A 10,899-nucleotide genomic window follows, 5' to 3' on the forward strand; every position below is an offset into this window, starting at 1 on the left:
ACTTAATCTTTGATAGAAATAAAAACGATCTCTTTTTAAATGAATTAAAAACTAATTTTCTTCCTTTATCTAGTATAGACAACATAGAAGACCTCTATCATAATTTAACTACAACCCTCTCATATTCTATTAACAAGTACTCAATTGAAGTTTCAAGTAATAAAGGAAATATCAAAACCAACCCATGGTATGACAATGATTGTAAAAGTGCAAGGAGAGAAATTAAGGAAGTTGTTGATGAATCCCTTAAAATTGGCAAGATAAAAATCTACAAAGCCCTAACTAAAAGGAAAAAAAGGCAGTATATTCGTAAAAGACAAGAGAATCTCTTACACCTCTCTAAGGTAGAACCTAAGAAATTCTGGAGGCAGATTCTAACTAGGAAAACTAAAGATAATACTAAAATTGCTTTACATGACTAGAATTCCTATCTTAAAAAGCCCTAACTAAAAGGAAAAAAAGGCAGTATATTCGTAAAAAACAAGAGAATCTCTTACACCTCTCTAAGGTAGCTCCTAAGAAATTCTGGAGGCATATTCTAACTAGGAAAACTAAAGATAATACTAAAATTGCTTTACACGACTAGAATTCCTATCTTAAAAATATTTATGAATCTCCAAATGTCATGGATAACTTTGAAACCCCGCTCGCAACGAAAGAAGTTTTCTCTTTAGAAGACATTGATTTTGGGGTTAAATGCCTAGAAAATGGGAAAGCTAAGGACATTGAAGGTTACCAAGCGGAAATATTAAAAATTGGAGGTCCTGTCCTTATCCCCCAAATCCACAAGCTTTTCAATCAAGCGGTCAAGCAAGGGTTCCCTAAACCATGGACTCAGAGCCTCGTTATCCCTATTTTTAAAAGTGGGGATATAAATAACCCCTCTAATTATCAGCCAATTATGATCAACCCTCTCTTAGCCAAGTTATATGGTATTATTTTGGAAAAGAAGTTGAGCATATGGCTTGAAAGTAAAGGCAAGCGGGCTAAAGGCCAAGTGGGTTTTAGAAGGCAGCACTCAACAACGAACCACCTCGTTACGCTTAGGATCATCGTGGAGGAATGTCGCAATGTTAAATCCAATATCTTTTGTTGCTTTGTGGAATTTAGAAATACTTTCGATATGGTTCCTAGAAACAACCTATGGAATAGATTAGAAGAGCTAAAGTTTCCTTTCGAGTTGAGAGACGCCACTATAAGTTTATACGAGAATGTAATTGCCAAGTTAAAGAGCAATGAGGGGTGGTCAAAAGATAATAAGTGTAATATCATAGTTAAACAAGGTTGCCCCCTCTTCCCTACCCTATTTGGCATTTACATCGACAAGCTAGAAGGTTGTTTAGAGGAACCAGGCTGTGCTGGCACAATCTTAGCTAGGATAGTCATCATCCTTCTTCTCTATGCTGACGATTTTGTTCTTCTCGCAAGGTGCCCATATGATTTTGATAAGCAGCTTAGACTCCTTCGGGATTTGCTCTACCATGGGTATGACCGTTAACACTGACAAAACAAAAGTTATGATTATCAAATCCAAGAAGGACACTTACGCCAATTTTACGTATGATATTAGTAACTTGGAGGAATTGTCTTCATACAATGTTAGGCCCCTATACTACTAGTGTAACCCCTTATTGTTATTAGTGCAACCCACTTATTATATTGATGTACCCATGTAGTGCCCATATTGTTACTATTGTGCCCTATAGAAGCCCACTATTGTTATTATTGTGCTCTTACATTATTATTGTTATGTCGGCTCTAATTATGTTATGACCCTTTGGACTCCTATGTATAGAAAGGAGGTCTTTTCATTTGTATCATCGAAGAATTGTTCATTTATGTAACGTAAAGGAGGTTGCCCCCTCGAAGAGGCTAAATTCTAAGGCGTTGATCTACCTTTTCTATCTTTTTTTGAGCTGGTTTCATAACATTTGGTATCAGAGCTTTGGATTCTAGGGTTTGACTACTTCAAACAGGTCATCGTGGCATTTTCGCTATAACTTTTTTTCTACGACGTTTCAGAAGCTAAAAAAAACCCATTTGAGACGAGATCGCACTGAAGCTTGGGTCTGAATTTCAGAGCTTTTCGCACTATATTTGCGGAGATATGATCTGAGGAAGTTGGTCTTTTTGCAGAATCCTGAATTAGATTCCAAACATGTGACCTGGGGAAAATCGTCATAACTTTCTCTCTAAGCACCAGATTCAAATTTCATAAGAAGGTATAGAAAGAGGACAGTCTGTGGTTTCTTGTAGATATTTTTCAGAGCCAAAGGTCGAAACAGTGACACGTGGCACTTCATACAAGTTCGCTCTTCTGGAAAGGTCTATAATCAAGTCATCTTGGGAGATTGTGCATAACTCTTTCTTGGAGAATCCAATTTGGATCAGACTGGTGGCATTGGAAAGAGAAAAAAGAGGGCTACCACAAGTCACAATTCAGAACTTAAAGATCCAATAGTACAGAGTTACAGTCGTTTCAGGATCGAACTCCTAAAATCAAGAAAAATCAAGATGAGGAAGTTTGATGGCAAGGATCCGGTAAATTGGATACTTCAGATGGACCAATATTTTGATATACATGGTGTACCACTGTTACAAAGGGTATGTATTGCATCTTCATATTTAGAACCAGATCAATTTTTATGGTCTGAAGGGCTTTGTTCTCGTAAACAACTTGTTACATGGTCAATTTTCACGGAGGAAATGATAGCACATTATGAGGATACAAAAAGCAACACCTTTTTTAGAGCAACACCACAACAATTGAAAAGAGTAAAAGGGCTTTGTGACATATTGGAAAGAAAAATTATGGAAACCAGGAAGCATAACCCTCACAACTATAAAGATGGAAGTGTTGTTTCTCCTAACCTTGCACAACCTACAAGGGTTACACCACAACAATTGGAAGAAAAAAGAGAAAAAGGGCTATGTTACAATTATGATAGCAAATGCACTAAAGGTCATAAGTGTGCTGAGAAGAAATTATTTTACATAGAATATGAAGAGGAGGAAGAAAAGGATCAAGAAACATCAAAAGAAGAAGATATACGCCAGGACCCCACCTCAGAGAAAGAAGAAATGAATCAGACCATATCTTGTAAAGCATTAGCAAGAATTACCACTCCTCAAACTCTTAAGATAGAAGGACATATCAAGAAGAAAAAGGTGAAAGAAGTGAAAGATCACATCGAGAAAGAAGAAATGAATCCAACTATATCTTGTAATTCATTGGTCGAAATTACCACTCCTCAAACTATCAAGATAGAAGGACATATCAAGAAGAAAAATGTTCAAGAAGTGAAAGATCACATCGAGCATCAAGAAATGAATCCAACCATATCTTGTAAAGGATTGGAAGAAATTACCACTCCTCAAACTCCAGAGATAGAAGGGCATATCAAGAAGAAAAAGGTTCAAGCAGTGAAAGATCACATTGAGCATCAACAACAAGTTCTCCAAATTTTAAAGGATAACGCCACTTTGGTGCAAAATCAAACGAAACAACAGGTAGATCAACATCGTAATGAAAAATGTTTTGATGTAGGTGATTGGGTATTTTTACTGCTACATCTCAAGCAAGCTATTTATGAGAAGGAAATGTTGGCAATACTACATGCACTTAAAAAATGGCGACCTTACCGAATGGGAAGACTCTTCAAGGATGAGGATGTGGAAGCATTGTTTTGTGCTATTTCTATTATCCAACCAGATTGGATAAATGAAGCAAGGGATGAATGGAAGAAGGACGAGGAAGTATGACTACTTATTCAAAAGTTGCAAAAGATCCCAATTCAAACAATATTGCCAGAAATTGAAGAGGAAGGAAAAATCATATTGGAACCTGGAGTAGTCACAGAAACAAGAACCCGACAGCTACGAAATCGATCAATTTCAAAGTATCTCATCAAGTGGAAGAACTTACCCACTAAAAATTCCACATGGGAGGACAAATTTTTTATATAGAAGCATCAAGAACTACTCAAGCGTTGAGGACAATGCTTTTTGAAGGAGAGGGGCATGTTAGGCCCCTATACTACTAGTGTAACCCCTTATTGTTATTAGTACAACCCACTTATTATATTGATGTACCCATGTAGTGCCCATATTGTTACTATTGTGCCCTTACATTATTATTGTTATGTGGGCTCTAATTATGTTATGACCCCTTGGACTCCTATATATAGAAAGGAGGTCTTTTCATTTGTATCATCGAAGAATTGTTCATTTATGTAATGTAAAGGAGGTTGCCCCCTCGAAGATGCTAAATTCTAAGGCGTTGATCTATCTTTTCTATCTTTTCTTGAGCTGGTTTCATAACATACAAGTACCTAGGAATTGATATTCATCACAAGCTCAACTGGAACTATAGCATTGAGAAAATGATTAATGGGGGGTGGAAAGCTTATTTTGGTTTTGAAAATAATTGTAAAATGAAAAACCTCGTAATGTGGGATAGAAAGAAGTTCCTCTTTGAAGCTTTAGTCACACTTGTTATCTTATATGGATGTGATGTTTGAGGTTGCAACATCTCTAGAGAGTCCTGGAGAAATATTGAGCAAATCCATAAGCGTTTTATAATGTATAACCTCAAAATTAAAAGCAATACACCCTATCCTATTCTCCTTATAGAAGTGGGTCTTTCCCATATCGAGAGCGTAGCTATGACTAGGCTTCTGTTGTACAAGCACAAACTCAATAACTTAGGAGACCATAGCTTTAAATTCGAGCCAAAACCACCTAAGGCTCAAATGAGGTTGGTATAAAGACACCAGGGCCTGGTTAAACCATGGGGAGGTCGATGAGAATGTTGCATTGCAAAACATTAATAACATTAAAAATATTGTTACTTCTAAGTTCAAAGAAAAAATGCGGTGTGAGAAAGATTTAAGAGCTAAAAGAAAATTAGGATACTATAAGGAGGTCATCAACCTTACCCTAGAAGATCAAAAGTATCTCTCTGTTTTAACTAGCTGAAAGAAGAAAATTAATATAGCCAAGATTACAACGAACTCTCATGAGCTCCATAGTGAAACGGGTTGTTGGGCAGTTCCTAAAACACCATGGATGGAAAAGATCTGCCATCTTTGTGAGAATATGAATGTCGAGGATGAAAATCACTTTTTCTTAGAGTGCCCCGCGTACAACCACATTAGATCCCAGTTTCATAATCTTTGTTGCAACATTGACCTTCCTAGCCTTTTACGATGTTAAAATTATAGTGAGCTCGGGAGGCTTCTCTCCAAGCTTTTTGAGTATAGGAATAAAATCTTAAATCAAACTAAATAATTCGTTTCTTTAGGTCCGATAGACCAAAGTCTGGTCTCCTCCTCCTCCTCCTCCTCATCGTCGTTGTCATTATTGTAAAAAATCATTTTAAATATTAAACTAATTATATATACAATTTCATAATGATAATAAAGTTAAATTTTAATTTATAAAATATAGATTATCTATAATGAAATTAACATAAACTATAATATGTTATTCAACCATACAAATTTTCATTTGCTTGATATTCAAAGATAAAAAACTATATAAAAAATAAGTATTTTTTATATAAAAAATTTGAAAATGTAATATAATTAAATATTAAAAAAAATGAACAAAATAAGAAAAATAGAAAACTTAGTTCCTTACTAGGTAAATCTATCTAGAGAAAATATTCATATATTGAAAAAAACCTAAAACTAAATCTGGTTAGAGAAAATATTCATATATTGAAAAGCCCCTAAATCTTGAATCGATTTTAAAAAGAGGAGCATTTCTTTTTCCAATTGATTTTGAATTATAACTATTATTTTTTTAGATTGCTATGGATTTTTCATATTGCTATGGGGTTACAGCTGTGTTTCCTGTTTATTGCTTTTATATGCAGGTTCGACTTTTCTGGATTCAAGGCATTTATGTTCAGAGAGAATCCCCCTCCATGTCAATTTTGGCTCCCTATTGCTTTCTTTGGTTTCTATATTGCAAGTTTGCTTCTATTAGCTATGTCTTTCATGTTGAACATTTAAATTTTATACGCTTGCTATAACATACAGGTTATCTCACCTGTTCCGGCCTACGCACCAGCGAAACGAAGGACCTGAAGCAACCGTACATAGGCTCCTCTATGAGGAAAAGCTATTGATTTGACACACAAGCGATGTGGGGGCAACTGAAAGTGTAACACAACTTTCACCTGATTGAAGAGGATTTGGTGCGGGTTTGCAATTAGCCATGCCCAGGCACAAGCTTGAGTAGAAAAGTACCCACCTAGCCAATTTCATATTCAGTTTAGCCAGTACATTACTATATTTTCACTGTTGGAATGGCTATTTTCTTGCTTGTTTTTTTAGAAATGAATAAATTTAAATTAATAAGAAATGTACATGCATTTTTAAGGTCACTTGTAAGAACCCATTTTTCCATTTTGTAATCTAGCAATGTTTTTTATTTAAATTAAATTGATCAAACTTGTTTTTTTTGGGAAATTAAATTTATCAAACTTGTTGTACTTACAATGATATTGTATTGTACTCACAGAGTCTGATACCTCGGCTGAAGAGAATAAAAACTATAAAGCTTCATACCTGATACCCAGCTAAAGAGAATACAGAGTACAGAGCCTCATACCTGAGCTGTAAAAGGATTGAAAAAAACATCTAGAGTATTAAAACAATACCAGGGTTGCAAGAGGATTGAAAGAAACACCCAAGAGTAAGTAGACAATATGAGTGGAGATTATCCTATTTGAGACAATACCAGCGATCCACATAGTTATAGGATTGTGGATGAGGACTAAGCAGTTTTCCCTCGACCAGTGGTTCGATAGCTCTTTATTTTCGTATGCATGATGATGCACCATGCACCAGGTTGTTTACCTTTGCTCCATTGAACTCCTCCTCTCACCTCCTCTCATATTTCTAACAGGTAACCAATTGCATATTTTACCTTTGTTCCATTCTGAACTCCTCTCATTGTAATAGGTAACCAGTCACATATTTTGTTCCGTGCAGGTTGCAACATGATGGAAACATTGCATGATTATAAACGTGTTAGCAAATGCAAACTCGTGGCAGCAAGTGCAAACTCGTTTTGTGCAGTGGCAATATTGCAAACTCGTTTTGTGCAGTGGCAATATTTCATGATTATGCAAACTCGTTTTGTGCAGTGGCAATATTTCATGATTATGAACGTGGCAGCAAGTGCAAACTCGGGTAGCGTGGCAACAATTGCAAACTTGAAAAATTTAAGGTTATCCCAAATAATGCAAACATTCGAAAAATGACTTGATAGTATGCATTTTAACCTAATTTTTTGAGCCAAATTAGACCTTTGAATGTTTGATGGGCTTAAAACACGGTTTCAGTGTTTAATAAGCTGAACAAAAAGTGATTTACAATATACACAACAAAACTTTGGTTAAAGCAACTTTAGTCCCTACAAACAGTGCATATCCCAACCCATATCGATTACAATAGTCCCTGCTGCATATGGCAGAGAGTAATAATAAGAAGTTGAGGGTTACTATCATACATATTAATATATGATTAATGTATTGGGATGTATTTGAATTATTTTGACTTTTCCATCTCATATAAAAGTATTTATTATGTAACTTATCATAATATTACCTTTTTGGATTGTGCTCCGTAGATAAATTTTGTTTACATCGTATACACACAAGATGATTATGTTTTATTGTGTATTATGTTAATTATATCATTTAACTTAAGCTCTCTTTGGATTTTTGTATTTGGGAGCCTACTTTAACTATTGAACATTTTTGTAATCCCTCATATGATGTATATGGGATACTTTCATGTATGCTTTTACTAAAAAGAGATATCAGTTTAGTTATGCAAATATTTTGGTAAAGTTGATGTAAGAAATAGTTGTTGATATCGATTTCAAAAACAAAATGATTCTAACAACAAACACATAAACGATAACATTATAAGAAGTTGCAAAAGCATGAAAAATACTATGAGACAAAATTATGGGTAATTATAGTATCTTGTAATATTATAGATTTGAGGCTTCTTTGATCTGCATTTTGTGTAGTGATGTCTTTTGGAGTCATTGTATTCATGTTTTATTATATCGACGTTTTGAACCAACCTCTCTGGTTCATCATCAGGATCAAATGTGTAAAAATGTCAGATAATGATGGGGCAATAAATAGAAGAAAGATTAGGTTGGTAATGTAAGGAGCCGACAAGTTTGATATTGTTAAGAAACACGTTTTGTTTAATCTCTCTCTCTATATATATATTTGTATTTTTTTATTTTATTTAATTTTTCTTTAAATTTAATTATAATTAATCAAATATAATGTAATATTATCATGTTATTAACTAAAAGTTTTAGTATTAGTTATTTTTGATACCATTAATTAATACCTAATGTTATTATTTTAATATGATATAATGTGACATTATGATAAAATAATGTTTCAAATGATATAATGTTATTTGTCTTTTTTTGTATTAATTAATTTTGTTAACATTAGGATTATTGATGTTAAATTTACTATGTATTAACATTAATTTTATAAATATTGCAAAATAATTAAAACATGTAATATAATAATAAAACTAATTAGGCCTTTTAAATATTACTAATTAAATTTTTATTAATTAATAATTTTAAGATTTATTGCTCACGATTTTCTAATTTTTTTTAATGCTATCTGAGGTTTAAATAAAATTATTGGAATTTAATCTTACTAAACGTTCTTTTAGGAATTGAAAGAGTGTAAGCAAGGGTTTCTCATCAATGTTATTTATTCAAATATTAATAAAATGATATTAGGGATAGGCTTAACCATGAGGAGGACCAAGAGATAATGGGGCCGGGAGAACCTTGGAGACAATAGAAACCCCATTTAATGTAGGAATCTGATTATCACTTATTTTCCACCCGTCATTGCGGTTGAGGTTATTGGGGTCTTTTCCTATTTCGATAGCTTCTCTAAATTTTCTATGGTGATAATGGTCAATTTTGGCCACAACACATGATTTTCTATGCAGATGTAATGATTGGTTTTACTAGAGTGTTAAGCAAAAACTGAGGTTTTGGAACGGTTATGTTTGATGTCAGCAGCATGTTCTTGAATCCTAGTCAATATAGAACGACCGATTTCACCAATGTAGGCTTTGCCACATGAACACGGAACCAAATAAACCCCTTTGTGGTGTTTAGGATCAATGGGATCTTTTACCAATTTCAGGCATCTGTTGATCGTATTCAAGGGTTTGAAAGTGGTTTTTATATTATTCTTTTTTAAAATGTGTGAAATCTTATCAGTGGTGCCTAGAATGTAGGGTAGGTGAACCTTGCCTGCACAATCATCCATTGGTTGTTTGTTTTTAGGATTCTCCGCTTTTTTGAAAGCTTTGATTCCTTGGTATCTTCTATATCCATTCTTTTCAAAAACATCCAAGAGGTGGTTCTTTTCTTGATCAAAATGATCATGATCTGAAATACGTACCACCCTGGTAGCTAGAGTGCTGAGCACTCCAAGTTTCTGAGCAAGATGATGGTGAGAGTTGGCATGCATGTAGTGTTGGTGTGCACGTAGTGTAGACCTGGTGAGATATTGATCCATATTCATTTTTCTTGATTAGGATGTCAAGAAAGGGAAGACAGCCATTCTCTTCCACTTCCATTGTAAACTTGATCGAATTTGATTGACTGTTAAGGTGCTCTAGGAATTTTTTCAATTTTTCTTTTCCATGAGGCCAAATGACGTAAGTATCATCGACAAATATTTTCCAAAGCTTATGTTTTAAAGGGGAAGACTCAATGGCTTTGGTTTCAAAATGTTCCATGAACAAATTGGCAATAATGGGGGATAGAGGTGATCCCATGGCCACACCACAAGTCTGTTCGTATATATCATCCCTAAAGCTGAAAAAGGTGGATTTCAGACCTTTTCAAAAACATCTAAGAGGTGGTTCTTTTATTCTGTGTGGGTTTTCTATCGCAAGAAAACCCACATAGAACGCTACATGCATGCCAACTCTCACCATCATCCTGCTTAGAAATTTGGAGTGCTCAACACTCTAGCTACCAGGACGGTACATATTTTAGATCATTGATCATTTTGATCAAGAAAAGAACCACCTCTTGGATGTTTTTGAAAAAAATGGATATAGAAGCTACCAAGGAATCAAAGCTTTCAAAAAAGTGGAGAATCCTAAAAACAAATAACCAATAGATGATTGTGCAGGAAAGGTTCACATACCTTACATTCTAGGCACCACTGCTAAGATTTCACACATTTTAAAAAATAATAATATAAAAACCACTTTCAAACCCTTGAATACGATCAACTGATACTTGAAATCGGTAAAAGATCCCATTGATCCTAAACACCACAAAGGGGTCTATTTGGTTCCGTGTTCATGTGGCAAAGCCTACATTGGTGAAATCGACCGTTCTATACTAACTAGGATTTAAGAACATGCCACTAACATCAAACATAACGGTTCCAAAACCTCAGCTTTGGCTGAACACTCTAGTAAAACCAATCATCACATCTACATAGAAAACTCCTCTGTTGTGGCCAAAATCGACCATTATCACCATAGAAAATTTAGAGCAGCTATCAAAATAGGAAAACACCCCAATAACCTCAACCGCGATGACGGGTAGAAAATAAGTGATAATTGGATTCCTACACTAACTGGGGTTTCTACCGTCTCTGAGGTTCTCCCTGCCCCATTATCTCTTGGTCCTCCTCATGGTTAAACCTATCCCTAATATCATTTTATTAATATTTGAATAAATAACATTAATCAGGAACCCTTCCTTGTACTCTTTCAATTCCTAAAAGAATGTTTAGTACGATTAAATTCCAATAATTTTATTTAAACCTAAGTTAGCATTAAATTTTTTTAAAAAATCCTA

This window comes from Pinus tabuliformis, chromosome 7, assembly GCF_031772625.1.
Source record: "Pinus tabuliformis cultivar Carrire ecotype Pingquan chromosome 7, CPIR1, whole genome shotgun sequence".
In the NCBI taxonomy this organism is placed as follows: Eukaryota; Viridiplantae; Streptophyta; class Pinopsida; order Pinales; family Pinaceae; genus Pinus; species Pinus tabuliformis.